Source organism: Siphateles boraxobius, unplaced genomic scaffold (genome assembly GCF_051911475.1).
Source record: "Siphateles boraxobius isolate OS27281-9 unplaced genomic scaffold, OSU_SipBor_1 13, whole genome shotgun sequence".
In the NCBI taxonomy this organism is placed as follows: domain Eukaryota; kingdom Metazoa; phylum Chordata; class Actinopteri; order Cypriniformes; family Leuciscidae; genus Siphateles; species Siphateles boraxobius.
Window position 1 is genome coordinate 9,936,488 of NW_027508733.1, and position 26,355 is coordinate 9,962,842.

At 40.4% G+C, this 26,355-nt stretch overlaps 1 protein-coding gene and 2 long non-coding RNA genes across 3 annotated transcripts in view; 1 reads left to right on the forward strand and 2 right to left on the reverse strand.

Annotated features, from left to right (window-relative positions):
* LOC143736374 (uncharacterized) overlaps positions 1 to 26,355 on the reverse strand; it is a 126,786-nt gene that overhangs the window by 59,937 nt on the left and 40,494 nt on the right. The gene's annotated exons all lie outside the window — the stretch shown is intronic.
* Positions 820 to 1,726, forward strand: LOC143735392 (uncharacterized). The gene is made up of 2 exons (XR_013203158.1): positions 820 to 1,207; positions 1,471 to 1,726. It is a non-coding gene; the product is annotated as an uncharacterized LOC143735392 (long non-coding RNA).
* LOC143735342 (uncharacterized) lies at positions 1,722 to 3,126 on the reverse strand. The gene is made up of 2 exons (XR_013203105.1): positions 2,618 to 3,126; positions 1,722 to 2,522 (listed from the first exon to the last, which is right to left on the reverse strand). It is a non-coding gene; the product is annotated as an uncharacterized LOC143735342 (long non-coding RNA).

Here is a 26,355-nt window from a genome sequence, read left to right on the forward strand (position 1 = left end):
ATAAATCATGCAATGGAAATGATGCCTTTCACCTGACCCCGCCCTAAACCTACCCTCACTGTGACATGGGCAAATCAGGTAACGCGGTTGAGAACGCCCCTCTGTCACCCACTGATCTGGTAACTCCTGTCCTGCAGAGACCTATATCTGGATTATGTGGGAGAAGCTGTTCTTTTTCAATGTTGTTCTATTTTGTGGGCGGTGACTGTCTGATGGCTCAGTAAAACTACTTCTTCCTTTTTTTTTTTGGCGATTCGCATCAATTTCGTGCATTAACGCCACCTACTGTGAACTTGATCCAGATACTCTAACATCTACCCACTCCTCATCCTTACCCACTATATTAAAACATTATATCCTGCGCTGCATGTTTAGCTCCTCAGGCTTATAGCACAAACTTTCAAATCCTATTAATTAAACCTGTATTCTCCAAATATTTAAATATAGCTTCTTTATTATCCTTTTCATGTTCTGGTTTTAATATGATTCTCAAAGTTATTTCAGTCTCCTCTTTCCTCTTAATCTCTTCAAATAATGTCTCTCTATCCACTTTATATCTTTCACAATACATGATAACATGTTCTACTGTTTCATCTTCTCCACACCATTCACAAAGTCCTGTCTGATGATTGGACATGAATTTCAATGTTTTATTAAGTCCTGTATGTCCTATTCCATGTCTAACCCTAGTCTAGTGTCTGACTGTTGTGCTTCTAGAGCGTGTACTTCAAATATAATTCACGCAAAAAACATGATTCACACATGCGTAGACAATTTCACATGCATGATACCTAACTCACGTACACACAAAAAAATTCACGTGCGTGAAAAAAAAAATATTCACAAAAAGCAATTCACATGCGCAAAATAAAATTATATATTTATAAAATACATTTCACAAATGCAAAACACAATTCGTAGATATACAACTGTGCACAAAAACCTTTGAATGTTTAAAATGTACGAGTGTGTCCTTGAATTTGAATGTGCAAATCGTCATTCACGTACGAATCGCCTTGCATGTGTGTGTGTGTGTGTGTGTGTGTGTGTTTGAGACTTTCTGGCAGCGCTTTACTCCTAACACAGAGCAGTCGTACTCTTTAGCCAATCAGATTTAAGCTTATCAATCGACCAATCAGTATAACGTGAGGGCGGGCCATACCTGCATTACGTCATCAGCTTTCGACCAGTTCATGGCTGAGCAGAGGTAAGTGCAGTTAATAGACCTTTTACGCAAAAACCGGAAATACGTCGTTAATTTTTGTGTTAACTGAAGTTAGAGATCAGTTGAAGCAATAGTTTATTAACTGCTGTTTATTCCACATGTGAACATAAACATTTATTTTTAGTATTGATGGATTGTCATGTCCTGTCCACCACACATTCAACTGATGATAATGTATGTAATGACGTGCATAGGAGACATGTTTTGTTTTAAACTGCATATATTATGTAGTTTTATTGTTTCAGATTTCCGAGACAGATGATGTATGAAGTTGCAGACAACCAGTACTGTGATCTTACCATTGCTACTGTAATTCTTTGAAAACAGTCATGCTGCAAGCCATCCATTTTGACAGTTGTTTCAACAAGAGGTTTAAAGTGATGCATTGTTACTGTATCCATTTGTCTCCTGCGGATGTACACGCTCTAGGAATACAGCCCTGCTATGCATGTATTATTAAATGTTCTTGTCAGAATTAAAAGATTCAAAGACATAGTTCAATTTGATGCACACGTTTTATTAATTTGAATGTTTCCGAAATCCTTTGGGAATAAAATATATATAAAATGACTTGATCATGATTAATGTTCCTGTTACATATGAAGATCATGAACTGACAGTCTTAAGTATGAAGCACAACATTCAGTACAGAGAAATATACGTCTCTTCCAGAGTTGTGAGATCCAGTCAGAGTCTACTTTGCTTTTAAAGTATAAATATAAATGCATACATCAAGTGAAAAGTGAACAAATGAATTGTTCAATCCAGTCATCAGTAGACCTCTCTGTTAGGACATATAAGATTTTGTCCTGATATTTAAAATAGTAAAAACCTATAGTACGAGAGGTGCAGACAGAGGACGTCGGAGATTAGGTGATGGTATTTGAATAGAGTTTACTGAGTTATCTTAGTCGCATAATCTTAATTGCCTCTCTATGATAAGTACCTTTGTCTTATCAGCATAAAATCAGATTTGCCTATTTTACTAGGCAAAGTAAAATTAATGCTTCACAATATTGTCCTGTGAGACCTTAACATGACAATAAAAAACCTTATTTAAAAACCTTGAGATGACAATACAGCACAAAACATAAGGAAATGCATGTTGAATATATTGGTAACAGACTACAATATGGTACAATAACTAAGTTAACTAATGTTAACTAATGAAACGCTATTGTAAAGTGTTACCAATTAAGACATTAATACAAAAAAAAGTATAAAAGAGAATAAAGAAATAACATGAATTAAGATGTTTGTGACTGCTATCCAGATGTCACACCAAAGGTGAGTAATCCTGAAAAACACAGGGAAACAAGTGTTAATAATAATTTAACAACATACACAAATGGCAAATAAACACTGTGTGCTCATTAAAATAGGTCTATTCACCATTTAAAGAACAATCTCGATGAGGCCAGTGCTAAGAGAGCTAGGGTGGGTATTGACCACAGATGATTGTTTTGCAATCATTAGCGTGAGTGTTGTGGGTGTGAAAGCTGTCTGTACCTGCAGCTAAAATACAACAAAACAAGCATCATTCTTCTTCATTTTTGACACAATATGGGACATCTGATTACAACAGCACTTGCTTACATCAGTTAACAGTTCATAAACTATTGCTTCAACTGATCTCTAACTTCAGTTAACACAGAAATTAACGATTAACTGCACTTACGACTTACCTCTGCTCAGCCATGAACTGGTCGAAAGCTGATGACGTAATGCAGGTATGGCCCATAGACAGTAAAAGAAATGGACAGAGCGACCCCGTTGATTTCAACGGAGAGAGTTGAAGCCAAACATGGGCACTCACTTCCTGATAGCCAAGCGTTCTGCGCAGGCTCAAACTGAGCTTGATGACGTAGATGTCACGTGAGCAACCTGACTGACAGTTGTAAATCTTCTAGTAGCTGTGCCAAGAATATGTGAAGTGTATTAACAGTAGCATTATGAGCAGAACACATGGGTATGCAGTATGAACAATATAGACAGATATGTGCAGTTTAATAACAGTAACATTTTAAGAGTAGTGTGGGTGTGTGTGGTTGACCCTGTCAAAGCAGCCCCATGGACGTTGTTATAATAATTAATTTAATATAACATATTACGCTATATAATTACAATATGACATGATAAAAGAAGTGGCTAAATCGACTTTAAAATAGCCTGCTTTAGGATTGTAATCGTTTGAGTAGCCTATCTGCAGTTCTAGTAATTTTAGTTAGTTAGTTAGTTTAGTTTATTTTGAACATGTTTATGTATATATCCATTAGATTTAAATATTTGGCTAGTACACACACACACACACACATAATACAATCAAACATAACAGATAAATAAATGCATGTAGGCTACAGCACAATCTTCCAAAATTATTAAAAATGATTCAAATATAGGCACATATGCAAATAATTTTTTCCCTTCTTTTTCGTTTCCTTCTACATCAAACAGAATAATAACCCATCCAAAAAATACTTCTTAGTATGAGCCCAGGAACCATATAATAATGTCCCCTCGAGTAATTTTCGTATCCATTCAATATTACATGACCATATAATATTCCAATATATAAAGAATTGTGAGCTAGGTGTAAAATCATGTAGTTTTGGCTAATAAATCACGGTCACAAACACTTGAACAAAACCGTTTTTCTTTATTTCACGTTATGTAGGCATTTTGTACATATGGCTTCCGAACGGGATCACATTCATCTTCAAGCGTAGATGTGTAAATAAATAAAGGAACAACGTTAACCGCGATAGACATTGAGATGTTTTTTTTCATCTTCCATTGCCTGTATAATTTCCTGATAATTAATTTCCCCATCCCCCGTAGGTGTAGTAGTAGATAAATAATTTAAAGTTCTTGGATAAATGTTACTTCATATGTATTCACTTGCCACATATCGAATTATTTCCAATTCCTCAAAAACGTTGTTTAAATATTTTGTCGCGTTGCTTTTATGGACTCTATCTATGCCATGGGCTGACTTTAGACAGTAAAAGACTGCCTGCGAGACTGTGCGAGCTTCTCCTCCTGTCTATACGGTAGTGTCTCTATTGTGCGACATAAAGTCGCGTGGTTATGACGCAATTTTTAGCCTATTTTTACAAGAATGGCTTCTACGGGGCCATAACGTAAGATACAAAGTAATGGAGCCTTTTATACATTGTCGTGTTTCTTTAGAAATAAATAATGGACAAATGGAGTCTTTGGACACCTCAGATGTAAAGTTATTCGCTGTCAAAGTGACGCCAAAATGAATGGGAGTCAATGGGATGCTAACAGCAGGTGATAGCCAGCTACAATGGCGGCCCCCGGAGGCAGTATTTTTTTTCACAGGATGGTAGGGGAAGACTCATGAATATTCATTAGGGAACTCATCCCTGATTGGTCTTAACCCCAGTGACTGGTAGGTTTAGGGGCGGGGTTAGGGGTAGGTCATCAGACCCCCAGTGAGGGGTAGGTTTAGGGGCGGGGTTAGGGGGTAGGTCTTCAGACCAATCAGGCATGAGTTCCCTAATGAATATTCATGAGTCTTCCCCTACCATCCTGTGAAAAAAAATATCGCCCCCCGGAGGCAGCTTCAACTTCCGGCTGATGGATTACCCCCTTGGTATGGCCCGCCCTCACGTGATACTGATTGGTCGATTGATAAGCTTAAATCTGATTGGCTAAAGAGTACGACTGCTCTGTGTTAGGAGTAAAGCGCCATAGATATCATATGCATGTGTGTGTGTGTGTGTGTGTGTGTGTGTGTGTGTGTGTGTGTGTGTGTGTGTGTGTGTGTGTGTGTGTGTGTGTGTGTGTGTGTGTGTGTGTGTGTTTTTGAGACTTTGCTGGCAGCGCTTTACATAGACATCATATAGATAGACGCCCTATTGGCCGCTGTGGCGCAAGAAATCCGGTCGATAGGGCGTCTATCTATATGATGTCTATGTAAAGCGCTGCCAGCAAAGTCTCAAAAAACACACACACACACACACACACATGCAAGGCGATTCGTACGTGAATGACGATTTGCACATTCAAATTCAAGGACACACTCGTACATTTTAAACATTCAAAGGTTTTTGTGCACAGTTGTATAGGCCTATCTCCGAATTGTGTTGTATTTGTAAATTGTATTTTATGAATATATAATTTTATTTTGCGCATGTGAATTGCTTTTTGGGAATATATATTTTTTTCCCGCACGTGAATTTTTTTTGTGTGTATGTGAATTAGGTTTCATGCATGTGAAATTGTCTACGCATGTGTGAATCATGTTTTTTGCGTGAATTATATTTGAGACTAATCTGCTTCCATATTTATCCATCTCAATGCCATCATTATTGCAATCAACTCCCCTGAAAAAACAGATCATTTATTTGATATCCTTATTTTTCTGGATATCTCTAGTTTTGGAACAATATACGCTACCCCTACATGTTCATTATCTGGATTTTTTTATGCATCTGTAAACACTTTTTTATGCCCATAATTTAACCATAAGTATTCCCTTACCTGGATTTCTTCCATTTCACTCTGACCATCTTTCTGCCTGTTTTCTAGCATCCTTAAATCAACTGATGGCTGTGGCATAATCCACAAAGGGACAGCTGCAACACCACTCTTGGAGTAATTTGTAGCTCTTTAATATCCAACTCTTTAACCAAATCATCAATCACTCATCCAAAACTATTATACTTCCTTTTTCCATACTCCCAACACTGCTCTAATACCCTTAAAGTAGGATGAGATTTGTCCTGTCCCATAAGATTTGCCCAATATACTGCATTTACCTGTTGTCTTCTAAATTTGAGAGGCATATCTCCTACTTCTACCTGCAGCGCTGAAACAGGTGCAGACGGGTAAGCTCCACAACAAATCCTTAATGCCTTTGCTTGAATTCGCTCTAGTTTGTCCAAGTGAATCTTTGCGTCTCACACAATTTCTGTATTTGTGACCGGAAATACGTTTTATATGCAGCTTAGTAGACACACATACTCATAAAAAATACACCACAATATAAAACAAAAGATATAAGAACACACAACAGTATAGGCTACATATAAATTTAAAATACTAATAATTACCATTCTGAGTATTTAACAATCTGATTGCACAAATGAATATTTGTATCAATTACTGTTCATCTTTGGTAGTCTATAGCGAGAGCAGAATAGAGAACTTTGAGTGCAAAAAAAAAAGGTCACTAAAGTTTCCTAAGAGCATGATTAAGTACATAACTGTTAAATAAAACTGACAGACATATTTTTGGTATTCACGTCAAAACGCAGTTTATTGTCAATAATAGGCTAGTGCCTAAATATTTATAACTTTCCACATACTACATCTTCTCACCCTTAATAAATGTATACTGGAAAGAATGAGCTTCAGTTCTGAAATCAATAGTCATATTTGGTCTTAGATACATTCAGCTGCAGACAAGCATCAAGCATCACCACACCATTTTACAAAGTCATCAACAACTGGACCATGACAAGTTGTTTAGACTCTGATCCATTTTCTCCTGCCCGGGTATATTTTTGTGACGTATTGACGCTTGACAGGAACTCCGCTTCCACAACGATTACGTATTTCCGGTTATTGTGTGAAAGCCAAGGGGGTAATCCATCAGCCGGAAACTGAAGCCTCTCGGGAGCCGCCATTGTAGCTGACCATCACCTGCTGTTAGCATTCCATTGACTCCCATTCATTTTGGCGTCACTTTGACAGCGAATAACTTTACATCTGAGGCGTCCAAAGAATTAATTTGTCCATTATTTATTTCTAAAGTAACACGACAATGTATAAAAGGCTCCATTACTTTGTATCTTACGTTATGGCCCCGTAGAAGCCGTTTTTGTAAAAATAGGCTAACGATTGCGTCATAACCACTTAACTCTCTGTCGCACAGTAGAGACATTACCGTATAGAGGAGAAGCTTGCAGGCAATCTTTTACTGTCTATGAGGCAATCGGGGGGACATTGAGGCATAAAGTCAAGGGAGAAGCCCATAGATAGAGAGTCCATAAAAGCAACGGGACAAAATATAACAACGTTATATATCAGACAGGTTTACAACATGCATGGAAATTTACAAACTTTATTAAATATTCATCCCACCCTTCAATGTTCTCTGTATTCTTGAATAAAGAGAAAACTAACAAATTCAGCACAAGCACATCATCGCCCTCTAGTGTCAAAAGCAGAAAATCACATCTCACTAAGAATATCTTACTTTCACACAATAGGGTTCGATATAGTTACTGCTGTTCTCACAGTCACTGCTCTGATGTTTATAATAATATACACAGCTGGGTAACTGATTACATGTAATATGGATTACGTAATCAGATTCCAAAAATTAAATACTTGTTATAGATTAGATTAGTCTATATTACGTTTTAAAATACTCGCAATCAGACTATAACATTTTTGTTTACATCATGATTACATTTTATTCTCACACTAGCAGTTAATTACATCCCCACTACTTCTTTTTATTTTTTACATTTTCCAAAGCCTACTGTTAACGAAGCTTCACCCTTACAAAAAAATTAAATAATTGTGACTTTATATTTTTATAGAATCTCACAATTCTGACTTTATTACTTGCAATTGCACATTTATATCTCAAAGTTCTGAGTAAAAGTCAGAATTTTAACTCATAATTGCAAGATAAAAAGTCAGAATTGTGAGATAAAATGTTACAATTACCTATTATTTTTTTATTCAGGGGCTTCCATATACTGCTTAAATGTACAATATGTAAGAAATCAATTGTTAAATGTTTCCAAGAATTTGTAAATTCAGAGAAATTCACAATTTTAAATAGTGCAACTTAGGGACTTGACAGAGACGCCACTCTTGCTTGTAGCCTACATTTGCTCACCTGTCAAATAATGTAGGTAATCTACATAAAATAAATCAATGCTATATAGCTCAACATGATGAAATGTTAGAATATGATCATTGTATGTTATTCTTATGTTGATCTGGCTTACTGCTAGTCTCATACAGCCAACAAACTAACACATAGAATAACATTATAAATTTCAACACACTCAAATGCAGTTTATTATGATATAGTGTAACGTTAGACCAGGTGAAACAGCGCTGCGTTACCTCAAACGTTTAATTCGTCCAATAAACTGACCTGTGTGAGTAGTAGGGCTGGGCAGTATATCGAGTTTGTACAATATATTGATATATTTTTTTAAACGATATGGAATGAGGCAATACCGTTTATGGGTGGTTCTTCAACAACAGGCACTTTTGGCCTTGTGAACTTGAGGGGGAAAAAAGTGTTCAAATCAAAATTGTCACAGTCTAACAGTTAAATATAACTAGTCTAGTTTAATGATAAGAGAACGCACTTACATTATAAGACAAATTGGTGTTTTTTGACATATTTTCCGACTCGCACTGAACAAATGTCATTTCCATCACATGTAAATATTTGATTATTATTTAAAAATATTATGATATACATCATTTCTTAACAGTGTAAGACCACTTTCACACACAGTATTGCCAGTTTATACCTATATTGCAATTGCCATAGATTTGTGGATTAAGTAAATTAATTGTCATGAGGCCCAAACACAAAGCTTACATCCACCACAACCTGAAATATAATATTGGATTGGTTAGATCAGAACAATAACTACTTGTGTTATTACTTTAAGTGGACCATAATCCCATAAACTATGCAGAAGTTTTTAATGAGTGATTAGAATTTTGTAAATACTTTTATAAAGGTTATGAGGGGGTGGAAATGATTGGGTGTTGTGGAAATGACAATGAATGGACGTCCATGTAGAAAAACATAAGACATTTCTTTGAAACCTGAAGCAGACAATTCCATTAACAAATCGTTAGTCTCATTAGTCATTAGTTTGTTTGGTTCCATAACCAGATGAACAGTTACAGTTGTTGTAGAAATTTTAATAGTCATTATCCCTAACAGATATCATAAGAGAGATAACCTATGCAATGTGTAAATATATATGTGTGTACGTGCTTGTGCGTGACATTTCAGGAATATATGGGACAGGACCTCTGACCTTAGGGACGGTCAGTTTTGGCCAGTTTATTTCAGTACCAGTTTGTGTCTTTAAGTAGAAACTGAACAGCAGTAAGGACCTTATCTGGGTGGGTGAAAGGTACAGCGAGTGAGGAGGAACCTTGAAAACAGTATAAAGGCTGTCTCATATCTTCCTGTTGTGTGTCACTCTCTTGCACGTAACTTCTGTGTACTAGACTGAACCTATTCTTGCAAGAATAAATACTTCTCTTTTTATTAATTGGACTCTGAGTGTCTCTTACGCAGTGATATGATGGTTTGTTAATTTTTCCCACAACACAGTCTTACTGTAAACAACTTTAACCACAAATAGTCACATGCAAAATGTAAGTTACGCATAAATTGTGATTGTAAAATTGTAACATTCTAATTGGTTAGATGAACACTGTTTTGTATTTTGGAATACTTAAAAAAACACCTAAACTTTAGTCATGTCAATACATTCTAACAGGAACTATAAAGCATCTTGAGCATGCACACGCTGTGTGTGAGTGAGTTTGGTATTGTAAAATTCTAATCGGTCTCTTAGATGAACAATGTTCTGAAGAGAACATTTAAAAGACACTTTAAACATAACATGAACTGTAAAGGAGAGAGAGAGGGAGGGAGAGAGAGAGAGAGAGAGAGAGAGAGAGAGACAGAAAGAGAGAATTATGGTGACCAGACGGTATGTGTGTGATAATGTGCATGAAAGTGAGTGAGGGAGAGAGAGAGGTAAGCATGGAGGTTTGTCCAGAGAGCAATTATGGTGACCATACGGTATGTGTGTGATAATGTGCATGAAAGTGAGGTAGTTTGTTTGTGAGAGAGAGAGAGAGAGAGAGAGAGAGACAGTTTATGAGAGAGGGAGTGTGAGAGAGAGGGTGGCAATGTGATTCAAGGCCAAATCTAGCAGATTTCTTTCCAAACTTCCATTTTAATCTCCTTGTGACGTGTTGTCACTGGTACAGGCTCAGGGATGAGGCCTATAGAGAGCCTAAGTCCCTCCCCTCTGCTCCCGGCTCATGGGACCTTATTTTGGAAAAAATATGTATGGTAGTCAATGGCGAGAAACAACTTATCTTTTTATTCCGTCTGAACTGTGCCCTGAATTACACATATGATGTTTATCAATTTAAAAGATAATTATGAGAGTCAAGAAAGTCACAGTTTGTCATAAAACAGAAGAGTAACATTTAGTTTTATGTGAAAATCGCTCAATGAACTACATCTCTCGTCTCGCACTATGTTCGTCACCAAGCTCGTATATGTTCAGTCTGGCACGTATTTTCACAGTCTTATACCTCAACAGTTTTACATCAAACTGCGACTTTCTTGACTTTAAAATGCATCTTTTAAATTGACAAACATCATATGTGTAATTCAGGGCACAATTCAAACGGGATACAAATATTTTTTGTCTCTCGCCATTGACTACCATAATAAGGTCCCATGGTGGTCCACCGGAAGGGAGGGACTTAGGACAGGCTCCGCTACAAACTGAGCATGGCCCACTTAAATATATATATATACACACCGAGAGCATAATACAAATTTATAAATGCTTCTTTTTTTGAATATAAAGACTTTAGAGCTGGTACGTTAAAATCCGGAAAGATAGATTAAAATATCAAAATGTCGATTGTGGATCAAAAATAACATCGCTGAGAGAAAGAACAGCAAGACGTTCATTTTCGCCGAAAATAATCAACAATATAGTAATACCGATTGGATCGTTCATCTGAAGTACGAGATTATCAAAAAGATCAAGCTGTCTGCCCTACCCATAGTGGGTCTGATGATGCTATGCTAGTTTAGTTGTCCTCCTGGGTAGGACTGGAATGTCCACTGTGTTGGAAAATATATTACGTTACAGTTGTATGCCTGTATGTCATGTAAAGAGTCCTTAGGGCGTTACACCACGACAGCAACAGCACCTTGTTCTTTAAAAATGACAGGGCCATTGTTAAATGCTGAACTAGGCATAAATGCTGAATTAAAAAGTGGTTAAATGCTGAACAATCAGATGATGCAACTTCCTGTTGAAAATGTGTCTTTTCCCATGTTTCAAGTTTTTCAGAAGGGGTAATGTGTGTGGGATGGTAACAGGACTGAGTGAAAACCTGGGGACACGACTAAAATGTATATTTATATAACACATTATGGATTTCTTATGTTTATGGTACATGGAGTCATACTACAATGGAAATAAAAAGTTTTCTGAAAGATTTTAATGATTATATTTCATGATAACATTTAGTTATAGATAGCAAGGACATGCAATTTTTTTAGTGTTCTCCGTAGTTTTTATTAATGTTTTAAATTATATATTTTAAATTTGTACAATGTCCATATACAGTAAGGTCCATAAATATTGGGACATCAACACAATTCTAATCTTTTTGGCTCTATACACCACCACAATGGATTTGAAATTAAATGAACAAGATGTGCTTTAACTGCAGACTTTCAGCTTTAATTTGAGGGTATTTACATCCAAATCAGGTGAACGGTGTAGGAATTACAACAGTTTGTATATGTGCCTCCCACTTTTTAAGGGACCAAAAGTAATGGGACAGATTAACAATCATAAATCAAACTTTCACTTTTTAATACTTAGTTGCTAATCCTTTGCAGTCAATTACAGCCTGAAGTCTGGAACGCATATGTAAGGCCGTCTAACTCGATCCAATGGCGGTATTCGAATTAGTGGTGAAGGTCTCTGCGTATTACTGTCTTTTCTCGCGGCAAAGTATTTTTGGTTAAATTCAATACATTTTGTCTTATGTATTTAGTCGTTATTTCATCTGACTCCATAAATGAAAAGGCTTTAATGATATCTGTGCATCATTAAATGTGAGCGAATGTTTTACTATTCTTTTAAACTCTTGAATGAAAATAATGTCAAAGTCAATCAGGTAAATGTATCATTGCAATTTCATAATCAATTCAAAGATAGTCAATGCAAAACATCAAATGCTCATAATAAAGAGGAAAAAGTTTACCCGACAAGAAATGCGTGAGGCTGAGAGTCTCGCAACTCTCAGCCTCACGGGCCGATCTCAAATACAGAAAAGGCCCTGAGCTCTCGCTGTGTTTCATTATATACCCAGACCTCATTTCAAATCTAAACATCATCCACGGTGGAAATTTACCTGTAAGTCACCATTTGCTAGCAGTGGAAAATTAGCATTCAGTCAAATGGTCAGAAGGTGTTAACTCAAAGACACACCCTCCAGTGTGGAAGATATTTCTAAACCTCCTAAGAACATTATTACCTTTTGGTTTACTTCTTTGGGAAGGAGACATTTGTACCAGTCGCACTGAGACATTTAAAATTATATCAAACATGAATAAACTGTATGATAATTGTTCACATTAAAACCATATTGATTCCTGTGTGAGTTTGGGAGATCTCACCACAAGGTAGGGAGAGTGGGGGTAGAGAGAAAGAGATGTAAATTATCACAAGAGTGAGTTCCAATGGTAATTTCCTTTGTTTTCTCAGAGAGTGGTCCTCTCTTAAAGTCCTTCCAGTTTTTCCAGTCTTACACATAGACATCACCAGACGCTGGGTTTCATCCCTGGTGATGCTCTGCCAGGCCTCTACTGCAACTGTCTTCAGTTCCTGCTTGTTCTTGGGGCATTTTCCATTCGGTTTTGTCTTCAGCAAGTGAAATGCATGCTCAATCGGATTCAGGTCAAGTGATTGACTTGGCCATTGCATAACATTCCACTTCTTTCCCTTAAATACTCTCTTTTGTCATAAATCAACATCTACATCGAAAATGTTATGGGGTTTCTAATCAAAATATGACTTTCTGTTACAAAACAGGGCATTAGTTTCATACACTGTAGAGGAAATCAGGACTTAAATCATGTTTATCATACATTTTAGAAGACAAGTGATAGGGAAAGCAATTATATATCAATATTCGAGATTGTGAGATTGTGGTTAGGTCTTAGCAGCAAGAGGGAAGTAGAGGTCAGTAAGCTGGGCTGAGTTGAGTGGGGGACGGAGGGGGGTGACTCTGGGACGCCAGAGTCACTGTCGAGCCCTCTTGAGGTGTCATGGGCTAGTCGACGAAACACTGAGGACGGAAGGTGCCCACTTGAAGACCCTAGAGATGTTCCCTACTCCGCTCAATCCAGAGGGTTGTTATGGGGGGACCGCACTGTGGTTGCAGCCGTTGTGTGTGCTGACGCGCAAATACACTGCAGCTATTAACACCAGACAGAAGGAGATTCACGTCACCAGATGGAAAGAAGCGTAAATGGATGGAGAAGCATAGGTTACTGTAAAGCTACGTCTTATTGGTGCTTATCTTGGCGAAAGCCGAGTACAAATCAGCATGAAGTTTTAACATCTACTCTCATGTAATGGAAATCATGACATATTCGATAATATAATGTAAATATTGCCGATTATTACTCCTATTATTACACTTTATTTTTTTTCATTACATGTTGACCCAAGAACACATTGATATGCAAATTAGATACAGTGTACAGATCAAGCGGCAACCTCCCCGTCTCTCTCTTGAAACCAACACGGAAGTGAATTAAACTGCAATTCATCGCCTGGCCGCTTGAGGCTGGCAGCAAAAGTGAGTCAAATCTGTATCTCCCCCATGTTAAAATGCCCAACTTTACCGCAGAAAAAAATAAGTTTACAGCCTGGTGTCTTAAGTTGTTTTGGTCTATACAGCTAATTTTGCCCTTCATGACAACTGTGAGGGGGGTGAATTTTTTTTAGAACTCATCCGTTTAAATTATATTAAGCCTTAAAATGCTGCATAATCAAGGGCGTGGCCACTTGAGTGACAGGTGGATTGCCGCTGCTGTTACTAGCCGTTTGTCTGCTCTCTGTTAGCCAGTGTTGCCAAGTCTGCTTATTATAAGCGACTTTGGGCTTGTTTTTCTGTAAAGTCGCTTACAAATATTGGTAGTCGCGGGTCGCGTTTTTTTTGGGCTTGTTTCTAAAGTGTAGTTGCTTATTTGGGCTTGTTCTCAGCTCGTTGTCAAGCAGATATTTTCTATATGTTATTTAAACGTAGGAGTTTGTCTTGCCTGTTCCCTCTGTCTCTCCCCTTTCCCCATACACAGAGTTTTTTCCAACCCACATCCTGCTTCTAATTGGCTCTGACCCAGATGGCAATGAGTACTAGCCAATCAGAGGCAGAGCAGGGCAATCGTTTTTTTTTTCTGGTTAGGAAAACGTCAGTGAGTGACGTTTAAATGAAAATACGTGCGAGTCGCGACTGATGGTGACTGGACTGTAGGAGAGTTTTTATATATTAATTATATTCTAGATATAGATATTATAGTTTAATATCGTTTAACCCTTTAACTGTCACTCCCCCTTTTTGCGCATAGACATGGAAATCACTATTCAAACTTAAATGGTTGTAATTCAAGAATGCTTTGGAATATAGACCTATGGTTGGTCTTGTTTTAAAGAAGACATTTGCCAGATTATTGATGAAGTGAAGTATTATGAAATTATGAAAGTGAAACAGAAAAAAAAGTTATACAAGTTTGAGTTTATGAAAATGAACAATGTAAAAATATAATTATTTATTTATTTTATATAAAATATATATATTACAAAATATATTTTACTCTAAAACTGCAAGAAAATGTAAGCCAAAAATCTGAAGTTGTGTTCCAAATTTCAGGTTGATATCTTAAAAAATTAGCTTTCAGTAAGATTTTATTTGGCCGCAGTACCAACATTTTCACTAGATGGACAGCCAAGCTTCATTACAGAAGAAAAACAAACTGTACCGTGTGCACAGTTTTACAAAACACAGTTTACCAATCTGTCCACATGGATGTAAATTGACAATCTGTACCCACAGTTTAAAACTATCCGTCCCCACGGATTGTAAAACCTTGCACACAGTTTATTTATTTTTCTCTTCCTGGAACCTAGGGGGGCTCCGTAGAAAAAGCTCTTTTACTGTTTATGAGAAAAAGTCGCTTGTTTTGGGCTTGTGTTCACGGGCCTGGTTGTCACGGTTTATAAATTCACTGTCTCTCTCTCGTCTCGCGTGCGGTTGTTTGTGTCTGTGGGCGTGGTCACTGATCACTGCTGATCAGCAGCGCCAGCTGGTTTCAATCCGTTTGTCCCTTTATAAGTTCAGTAACTGGTGTCTCATGTTGTCAGATCGTTGTGGTTTCCCTGGTGTGTTCCTGTGTTCGTGTTGGATCGTGTTCGTGTTGGATCGTGTTCGTGTTGGATCGTGGATTCCCTGTGTTTTTTCGTTTCATCTGGATTCTTCACCTGCACTGGAATACCAAGCACTGCACTGGGTCTTCACGGGAGATCACCAGCACCAGTCGCTCACCGAGGTCCCTGTGTCACCTTCCATCTAGCGCTGATCGCTTGACCTGCACCTGTTTGGAGAACTATTCCCTGTGTTTTTGTGTCTGATCTACGTGTGTTTGTACACGTTAATAAAGAGTCTTTGCTATTACATCCGTCTCTGTGATCCATTACAGAACGATCTGACCACCATCATGGATGTAGCAGAGACCACGACTTGGGACGAATTCGCCGCTCGAAGCATCTCGAGGATGGATTCTCAAGAGGAGACCATCGCCAATTCAGGTCGGGCGATTCAAGCGCTCGTGACACAGGTGTCCGAGCTCACCCAGCAATTTCAACAACTCAGATTTCCCACTGCGCCACCCACACCGCCTGTTCAACCCATTCCACCTGAGCCGCACCAGCAACGTGAACCTCGTCTTCCCACGCCTGAGGGCTATGCAGGTGAACCAGAGTACTGTAGAGCCTTTTTGACTCGGTGCTCGATGTATTTCTCGTTACAGCCACTGACGTTCAGCCAGGAACAGACGAAGGTGGCCTTCGTTCTCACCCTGTTGTCTGGGAGGGCGGCTCTTTGGGGAACGGCGGTGTGGGAAAACCAAGACCCATGCTGCACCTCGTTCCTGGCACTCTCCGAGGAGATGAGACGTGTGTTCGATCGGGCGGTAGCGGGTAGGGAGGCGGCCAGACTACTCGCTGATCCCTGCCAAGGTAACGGCTCGGTGTCGGAATATTCCATTCAGTTCCGCACCCTGGCTGCAGAGTGCCGTTGGAACGAGGAGGCGCAGTGGGACCGATTCCTGCATGGGTTGGCTGATCGTGTCCAGAGGGAGATATATATGCTGGACCTTCCTACTAACCTTAATGGACTGATCGAAGAGGCATTAAGAGTTGACGCACGACTGGATCGCATGGGCCGCTTCCAGCAGAGGAACCCGTTTCGCGGCATGGAGACCCTGCGCGTCGACAATCTGGACACGGTCAGCCCAGCTTCCGATTCTGAACCCATGCAGGTGGGCAGATCTCGGCTTTCCCGGGAGGAGAGAGAACGGCGGAGATCCCAGGGACTTTGTCTGTACTGTGGGAAAGCGGGCCACTTCATCTTCGCCTGCCCGGTAAAAGATCAAGCCCGGTAGTAACATTGAGGCTACTATCGGGTGGGATCTCCGCTGGGAAGACCTCATCATCACCATCATCATCTACTCTCCTTCCGGTAAGACTAAGGTGGGCGACTCACATGCACGACACTGAGGCTTTGGTGGATTCGGGAGCGGAAGGTAATTTTTTGGACTCTGGACTGGCTCAACGTCTTCATCTTCCCATCTCCAGGCTCACACACACCATTTCCGTTAATGCTCTCAATGGACAACAACTTCCCCATTTTTCTCACACTACTGAACCCATCACACTCATAACATCTGGCAACCACACGGAGACAATCACATTTCTACTCATGGACTCTCCACTGGCACCCGTGGTGCTGGGTCACCCTTGGTTACGGCAACACAATCCCAGAGTCGATTGATTGGGGTCACAATTCTGTCTCCATGTGGAGTAATGTGTGTCATGAGTCATGTCTTGTGTCAGCGTGTTCGTCTGTTCCTGTGTCTGTGTTTCAGGAGGAGGCGGTGAATTTGTCTAACGTGCCCGAGGAGTACCAAGATCTGAAGGAAGTGTTCAGTAAGTCTCGGGCTGCTTCTCTTCCTCCTCATCGTCCCTATGACTGTGCCATAGATTTAGTGCCAGGTCAGTCTCCGCCTAAAGGCAAGTTATATTCACTTTCTGTTCCAGAGAGGGAGGCTATGGAGAAATATATTTCTGATTCTCTAGCTTCCAAATTCATTAGACCTTCCTCATCTCCAGCGGGGGCGGGGTTCTTTTTTGTGGGAAAGAAGGATGGATCTCTGCGACCGTGTATTGATTACCGGGGGTTGAACAACATCACAGTAAAGAATACTTATCCTTTGCCGTTGATGTCTTCAGCCTTTGAGCGGTTGCAGGGAGCATCCATTTTCACAAAATTGGATTTACGTAACGCTTATCATTTGGTTCGCATAAGGAAGGGCGATGAATGGAAGACCGCGTTCAATACCCCTAGGGGACACTTTGAATATTTGGTCATGCCTTTCGGGCTGTCCAACTCCCCAGCGGTCTTCCAGGCGCTCGTCAATGACGTGCTGAGAGATATGGTTGACCAATTCATTTATGTCTACCTGGATGACATTTTGATTTTTTCATCTTCTCTCCAGGAACACGTTCAGCACGTCAGACAAGTGCTTCAGAGGTTGCTAGAGAATGGGCTTTTTGTCAAGGCGGAGAAATGCGTTTTTCATGCACAGTCTGTTCCTTTCCTAGGGTACATCGTCTCATCTGAGGGAATGCGTATGGATCCTGACAAAGTTAAGGCTGTGATAGATTGGCCTAGTCCAGATTCCCGTAAGGCCCTACAGAGGTTTCTGGGGTTTGCCAATTTTTATCGGCGTTTTATTCGCAACTTCAGCCAGCTAGCCTCACCTCTGACTGCCTTGACCTCCTCCAGAACGACGTTCAGGTGGTCTGATGCAGCCGAAGCTGCATTTACCAAACTCAAGAGCCGCTTCAGTTCGGCTCCCATCCTCGTTGCCCCTGATTCATCACGTCAGTTCGTGGTGGAGGTCGACGCGTCAGAGGTGGGGGTAGGAGCAGTTCTCTCCCAACGCTCTCCTTCAGATGACAAGATGCATCCTTGTGCGTTTCTTTCTCATCGTTTATCACCTGCCGAACGTAATTATGACATTGGCAACAGAGAGTTGTTGGCAGTCAAGTTGGCACTGGAGGAATGGCGTCACTGGTTAGAAGGGTCAGGGGTACCTTTTATCGTTTGGACCGATCATAAGAACCTAGAATATATCAGAACCGCTAAAAGACTCAACTCTAGGCAGGCTCGGTGGGCACTTTTTTTCGGACGTTTTGACTTTTCTCTCTCGTACCGCCCGGGTTCTAAGAACATCAAACCCGATTCCTTATCTCGTATTTTTGACCAATCCGAACGCCCGGCTACTCCCGAGTGTATTTTACCTGAGACATTAGTGGTCTCCACTCTCAGATGGGAGGTCGAATCGAAGGTCATGAAGGCCTTAGAAGGGGTAACGCCTCCGCCCGATTGCCCACCGAATCGGTTATTTGTGCCGGAGGGGTATCGGTCCGACGTCATCCGGTGGGGTCATTGCTCCAGTGTAGCTTGTCATCCTGGGGTCAATCGCACCAGTTTTTTGGTCAAACAACGATTCTGGTGGCCATTGATGGCTCGTGACATCAACAGTTTTGTTTTGGCTTGCTCGGACTGTGCCACTGGTAAGACTTCCAATCGACCCCCAGATGGGTTACTCCAACCGCTGCCTGTCCCTTCGAGACCCTGGTCCCACATCGCGCTAGATTTTATTACTGCCCTCCCGCCCTCCCAGGGCAAGACGGTCGTTTTGACTGTCGTGGACCGGTTCTCGAAAGCGGCCCATTTTATTCCCTTGCCTAAATTACCCTCCGCCAAGGAGACAGCGGTAACTGTCGTAGATCACGTCTTTCGCTTACATAGCCTCCCGACAGACGTGGTCTCCGACAGGGGTCCCCAATTTGTGTCCAAATTTTGGCAAGAGTTTTGTAAATTACTGGGGGCGACTGTCAGTCTTTCTTCGGGTTTTCACCCCCAAAGCAATGGTCAGACCGAGAGAGCCAACCAAGATTTGGAGAGAGTGTTGCGATGTCTGGTTTCCAGGAATCCTTCATCCTGGAGTCAGCAACTCTCTATAGTGGAGTACGCCCACAATTCATTGCCAGTGTCAGCCACGGGCCTCACTCCGTTTGAATGTAGTTTAGGTTAACAGCCACCAGTTTTTGCTAGTACAGAATCCGAGGTCGCGGTCCCCTCCGCTCACGCCTTCGTCCAGAGGTGTCTCCACACTTGGAGAAGAGCCCGTGAGACTCTTCTTCAAGTGGGGGCACGCACTAAGGCTAAAGCCGATCGCCACCGGTCGAAGCCTCCCGTATACGTCGTGGGTCAAAGAGTGTGGCTTTCTACTAAGAACATTCCTCTCCGGTCCGTATCTAATAAACTTGCTCCCAAATTTATCGGCCCGTTCCCTGTCACCAAAATCATTAGTCCGGTGGCAGTCCGCCTCAAACTTCCTCCTGCGTACAGGAGAATTCATCCCGCCTTCCATGTGTCAAAAATCAAACCCGTGTTTCATTCACGAATTAATCCGCCAGTTCCGGTTCCCCCCCCCCGCCGCGTCTCGTAGATGGGGAACCAACGTATTCGGTTAATCGTATTCTGGACTCGAGAAGGAGGGGACGCGGATTTCAGTACCTGGTGGACTGGGAGGGTTACGGTCCGGAGGAGAGAAGTTGGGTTCCTGCTAGAGACATTCTGGATCACTCCCTTATCGATGATTACAATCGACAGGTAAGGCCATCGGGGAACGCCAGGAGGCGTTCCTAGGGGAGAGGGTACTGTCACGGTTTATAAATTCACTGTCTCTCTCTCGTCTCGCGTGCGGTTGTTTGTGTCTGTGGGCGTGGTCACTGATCACTGCTGATCAGCAGCGCCAGCTGGTTTCAATCCGTTTGTCCCTTTATAAGTTCAGTAACTGGTGTCTCATGTTGTCAGATCGTTGTGGTTTCCCTGGTGTGTTCCTGTGTTCGTGTTGGATCGTGTTCGTGTTGGATCGTGTTCGTGTTGGATCGTGGATTCCCTGTGTTTTTTCGTTCCATCTGGATTCTTCACCTGCACTGGAATACCAAGCACTGCACTGGGTCTTCACGGGAGATCACCAGCACCAGTCGCTCACCGAGGTCCCTGTGTCACCTTCCATCTAGCGCTGATCGCTTGACCTGCACCTGTTTGGAGAACTATTCCCTGTGTTTTTGTGTCTGATCTACGTGTGTTTTTACACGTTAATAAAGAGTCTTTGCTATTACATCCGTCTCTCTGATCCATTACACTGGTTGCTTATTTGTCTCGCGAGATCTGGCAACACTGCTGTTAGCCATCATGTCACCTCAGCTGATTCCAGCTGCTGAACTTGTCATCTCTGCCGTGTTTGTACTTTTTTTGGGATTATCATACAGTTTATTACACGGCACCCTTATACCTTCGCCCACGCCGTTGGATTCCGTCGTTGTCGAGTATCGAGAGAACAACCAGCGCTGTTCTTCAGTTGTTTTCCTCTGTGAACATGCACTCGGATGTCTGACTATATCGTTGCTTTTTGGAGTTCAGATTTAAAAACGTCTAAGATATAGAGGCCACACTCGTTCTGCTGTACCGTTGATCTTACAGAGCAGATAGACTATAATATGCTTATTTAACTTTTTAGTGTTCAATAAAAAGTACCATCAGATTAAATCCTGCAGGTGTCAGTGCCTTCTCTTCGTCCCTTAAATGAGCGCGGATTTCTAGTGCATTACTTGAACTTCTTAGGTAATATCTATCAGAATTTAAAATGGACTGAATAAAGCTCTCTACGAACTTGACGTGCGATGCCGCGCTGACTGACATGTATGCGCATGAATCACTGTCACACACACACTCAGAGCAAATATTGTAAGTTACTGCATGAGAATAATAATGCATCACAATACACATAACGTTAGTCTCATGGTTAGTTATGTCTTTTAACTATTATAGTATTTCAAAGGGCAAAAACATGAACTTTAACTATTGGCTTTAGGTCTACTTCAAGTCAGCTGTCACTTTAGCGCGAGGCCAGTAGCACATTAGCTCCTTAAGGCCTCATTATGCTTCTGCGTCAACTCCACGGCGTAGCTACGCCGTCACTCCTACGGCGTCGTGGCCGTTTTATGGTTCTGCGTCAGGTTGAGTTGCATGGCGGTGCATCTGACCAATCACAGCCCTTGTGGTCTGCGTCGCCTCGACGCGTAGTTACAATTTTTTGGAGGTGCACGTCGAGCTACGGCGGAGGGGTTCGCGGCGACGCAGAGGGGTCTGCGGGGGTACGCCGTCGATTCGACGCAGAAGCATAAAACAGGCTTTAGCCTGAGCAAACTCGATCACGTCGAGCTAGGCGGGCGTAGTTTCAGCATCCAGGCACCTCAACTCCACCCACGTCCCGCCTTTTTGCCCATTTTTGTTTATCCGGGAGTGACGCACTATGACACGCTTCCAAGATGGCGACGAGCGACTCCGCCCACTTTAGGCTTCAAAAACGCTCTTCAGAAACCTACGGGTGACGTCATGGACACTACGTCCATATTTTTTTACAGTCTATGGTACAGATACATTGTATTGAATGGGACGATCCATTTAGCCATCAATTCATTCTGGTATATACCATCACATATAAATCATAGTTGAAAATCATCTTTATACAAAGTTTGGTTAAAAAATATCCTGAAACCTAAAAATTGATCGGTGAAGGGGGATAAAATCCCTTTGTTTTTGCCTATACGTGTCATTTAATGACACATCCTGGTGTCTACTACAGTGTTTCTTATGCTCTAAAAATGAAATGACATGAAAAAATACTAAATTCAGTGTTCGGTGTGACTTTTGGTATATTATCAAATATTTTGATAATTAAAATAGCAGCCTTACGTTGAAAGCAGTGATTATGGTAGAAGTAATGAGAAGTATAAATGTGTAGTTTCAGTCTGCTGCTTTTTACATGATTTACACAGACATTACTCCAGAAGTATTGTACGCTTAATCTTAATCAATAGTTTGATATGACAAATAATTTAATTTTACTGTACAACTGTAAAGTTTAAACTCTTAATATTATGTTTTAATTTATTCACTTACAGATGTTAAGCCATCAAGCATTTATTTTGGCGGAAAACTGCAGGGATCCCTTAAGTGTCATGACCCCCACCAGTTTCAGCCATAGACTGTTGCTGCGAAGGCCGATGACGATATTTGAAAAGACCCAAGAATAACGGTGGGAGGATCAGATCAGATTTGTCCCGTGACCACTACTTATCTCTATAACTGATACCGCTGATATTTAGGAATTATCATATTATTATCATATTATTATTTTTTGTGTACAGATGGCAACATTGTCAAAACAGTCCCCATTCAGGCCAGTAGTTGGCGCTGTCTCTCTGTAAAGAAAAATACACGTCTCACCTGTAGACTGAACTGCATGCGCATGACGTCATCGTTTTCACAGATTTGTTTTCTTGTAGTTTACACCTAGACAATAACGGTATGGCTTTCAAAAACTTGTATTTCCCAACTTTTTTCTTGTAACTGAAGGGCCAAAACACATAAAACGTTTTCAGTTTTGAGTTGAACAAGGTGTTGTGTAAAAAAGCCTCAGGAGGTGAAATAATAATTTCTGAATCGTTCATGATTGACCCATCAATACTTAAAGTCCACCTGTGGTGAAAATCCAGCTTTTAATGTTGTTTATATGTCTATGTGGTGTTTTTAATATGCTTTAAAGGAGCATTGCGTAGCTTTTTACTTAAAAAAATCTTTAAGATAGAGTTTTCATTTGTACATTTATGAGCCAACCATAATGTCATGGAAAGAATGACACCTTAATGTCCACCACGGTTGCCTCTATCAGCCTGTAGGCTCAATTGTGTGCGGAGGAGTCGGGTCCGAATTGGCGGGAAAATTCAGAAAATATGACGTCATGCGCGTTCTCGTCTACTTGGGCTTACATCGGGTCATTAGTAAGCAGCGGCAAATCCGGCAATCGCTAGCAGTATCGTAAATCAAATGGATTCTGCGGACGGAAAGAAGCGACCAGCCTCCAGTACAATCATAACACCCACGGCAACTCCTCGTAAGTAAAAAAAAAAAAAGCCTCATCTAAGATAGAGAGTGACCGGCGTCGGGCAAAGACAAGAGTCAACATTGGAGCGGCTTTTGATTCTTGGAGGGAGCTCCGGTCAGCGCTGGGTATAAAAACAGACCCCGAGCTGGCTTTCTTTTTACTGCAAAGGTAAGACATAGTTACAGGCCATTTTGCAATATATTATTTTATTGTTTTTGTGGTGTAATTGGCTATATTTTCTTTTTCGGGAAAAATAGTAAATTGTTCCCGGGAATGTGGTACATTTTGTATGTAGTTTATATGAGGTATGTGGGGGCAACAATGTATTATATTCTTTGGAAATCAATACCTTTCTTGAGAGGCTAACTGTACTGGGTCTGGACCTGGTTTATGTAAACTAATGTAAAGTTGCGATTTTCTAGGCTGATATGGCTAGGAACTATACTCTCATTCCTGCGTAATAATCAAGAAACTTTACTGCCGTACCATGAGTGCAGCATGCGCAATGATATGACGCAGCGCCTGAAAATAGTCCCCAGCTCGTCATATCATTACGCCTGTTGCACACATGGTACGGCAGTAAAGTTTCTTGATTGTTACGCAGGAATGAGAGTATAGTTCCTAGCCATATCAGCCTAGAAAATCACAACTTTACATTTTCCGTCGGTCTTAGTGCACGATGCAACTACAGAAGAGTGAAGTTTTAAATAGGAAAAATATCGAAACTCTTTGGTCATTTTTTTTTTGAGAAATGCTAATGGTCTTGTCCAATTCAATGATGTATGCTAAGCTATGCTAAAAGTGGTACCGCCAGAACCGGAGATCGGCTGAATGGATTCAAAAACGGTAAAACTCAACAGTTTAACTCTGGGGGAGTTGTAAAATGAGCCTATTTCCAAAAAAAGTGGAGTATCCCTTTAAAATGACTTGCAGAAATATAACTTTACCTCTGAAGACATTATGACTGTAAACAAAAGATTTTTGCGGCTGATGCTCCTTTGGTTATGAATAGCTCGTGCTCGTGCAAGCGTGCGTGCGTGTGCGTGTGGTCCATGAGCGTACACACCTCTGGTTGCAGTTTCGCTCGTTGCCAGAGGGGGCATAGTTCTGCAAAAACTCAGACACTTGCGCTATGCATCTTTAAATTGTCTTTACTTTGTCTTAAACAAGTCTTAAATAAACCTTGATAACACCTGTAGAAACCCTGACATGATACAAGGTTGGAGGAATATGTAATTATCTGGATTTATTTAAATATAATTAGGGTTTCACAGATACAAACAATAAGAATAAGACTGTGGCAAAACTGCTTTTAAGCTACGGCTACCCCATTAGTGATATTGCCTGTCAAACAAAAGTTATATCCGCTATAACATTTAAAGTGTAATTGAGAACTTGTGTCTGGCCTAATGGCCTTTTAACCTTTTATCCTTCATTAAGGAAGAGTTTATGTAGAGAAGAAGAGGAGAATCCAAGAGTCTATGGTAGTTTATCAATGATTTCTGATGGCTAAGAATCCAGTTTGACCTCTGAACTGTGACTCTTCTTTGGCTGTTTTACATGCATCAGTTTTGATGGATTGAATCAGTACTTTATTTTAATGGAAACAGTTATATTTAGAAGTAAAGTCAGACTGTGTGGGTAATAAAAAGCAGGACAGGAAGAAGCTTTTTATCTACAAACTAAACCTACATTTCCTTTCCTGCAAAGATGTTTGTCCATCCAGCAGATCAAAACACATTTCTGAAGAAAAGCGACCGCAGTTTCAGTCTGACTCAATAGATGAGCTGCTAAAATCACACTAGAAATAAGACTGTGAGATAGATGGTGAGATGATAGATGGATTTAACTTTTTTGTTTTTCCATGTACACATTTTATATATGAATATTCAATTGAGTTATAAAATCAGTAAGATTTTAAGACAGTTAGTAAATAATTTATCATGTAATTCAAAGAGATTCACACAATATTCACTCCTATAATTTAGGAAATTAATACAGTCAGACAACTATCTTTCAAACAATGAAAGATAAAGATTGTTGTCCACTATTAAGAACAGTTAAAGTGTGTGTGTGTGTGTGTGTGTGTGTGTGTGTGTGTGTGTGTGTGTGTGTGTGTGTGTGTGTGTGTGTGTGTGTGTGTGTGTGTGTGTGTGTGTGTGTGTGTGTGTGTGTGTGTGTGTGTGTGTGTGTGTGTGTGTGTGTGTGTGTGTGTGTGTGTGTGTCTGTGTGTGTGTGTGTGTGTGTGTGTGTGTGTGTGTGTGTGTGTGTGTGTGTGTGTGTGTGTGAGAGAGAGAGAGAGAGAGAGAGCTAGGGGGGTTTCTAACTGTTGTGGGAGGCTTCACACCTGGTTGAGTGTTTTCAGCAGATAGTCTTGTTAGATCAGACATTGAACTGGTGAAGAAAATGTTTCATATGTTTGCTTGGTTCTGTTTGTGCTGGAGGTGTCCAACTGGTAAGTTTTAAAAGCATTTTATGGATTAATATCTCACATTTGTTTCAGAACAAAGTGACAAACTACTGCTATGGCTTAGATTAGACTATTTACACTTGTTATCGCCGATCAAATCAAACGTAAGATTTTATTTTGAGATATACTTTGGATTCAGGCCTATGGTTGTCAGTGAATTTTTAAATTGTAATGTTCATACCTGCAAAAGGCATGGAAATGTATTAAAATGTTACAAGTCATAGAGAATAATGGAAATGTCTATGAAGAAACTCGAACAGTGGATGCTCAGAAATGAAATCTTCATTGTGCCACTTTTAAAACTCAGGCCTTTTTTTGGTGATTTAAAATATATTAATATCATACAAAATGGACAAATGGAAATTCAGGCCCAGCATTAAAAATTATTTAAAAATACTTCAACAGTAATCATGAATGACAACCAAAATTCATATTTACTTTCTACAACTGCAACTGATTTCATCTTTCGCAAACCATTAGTAGCCTTAATCT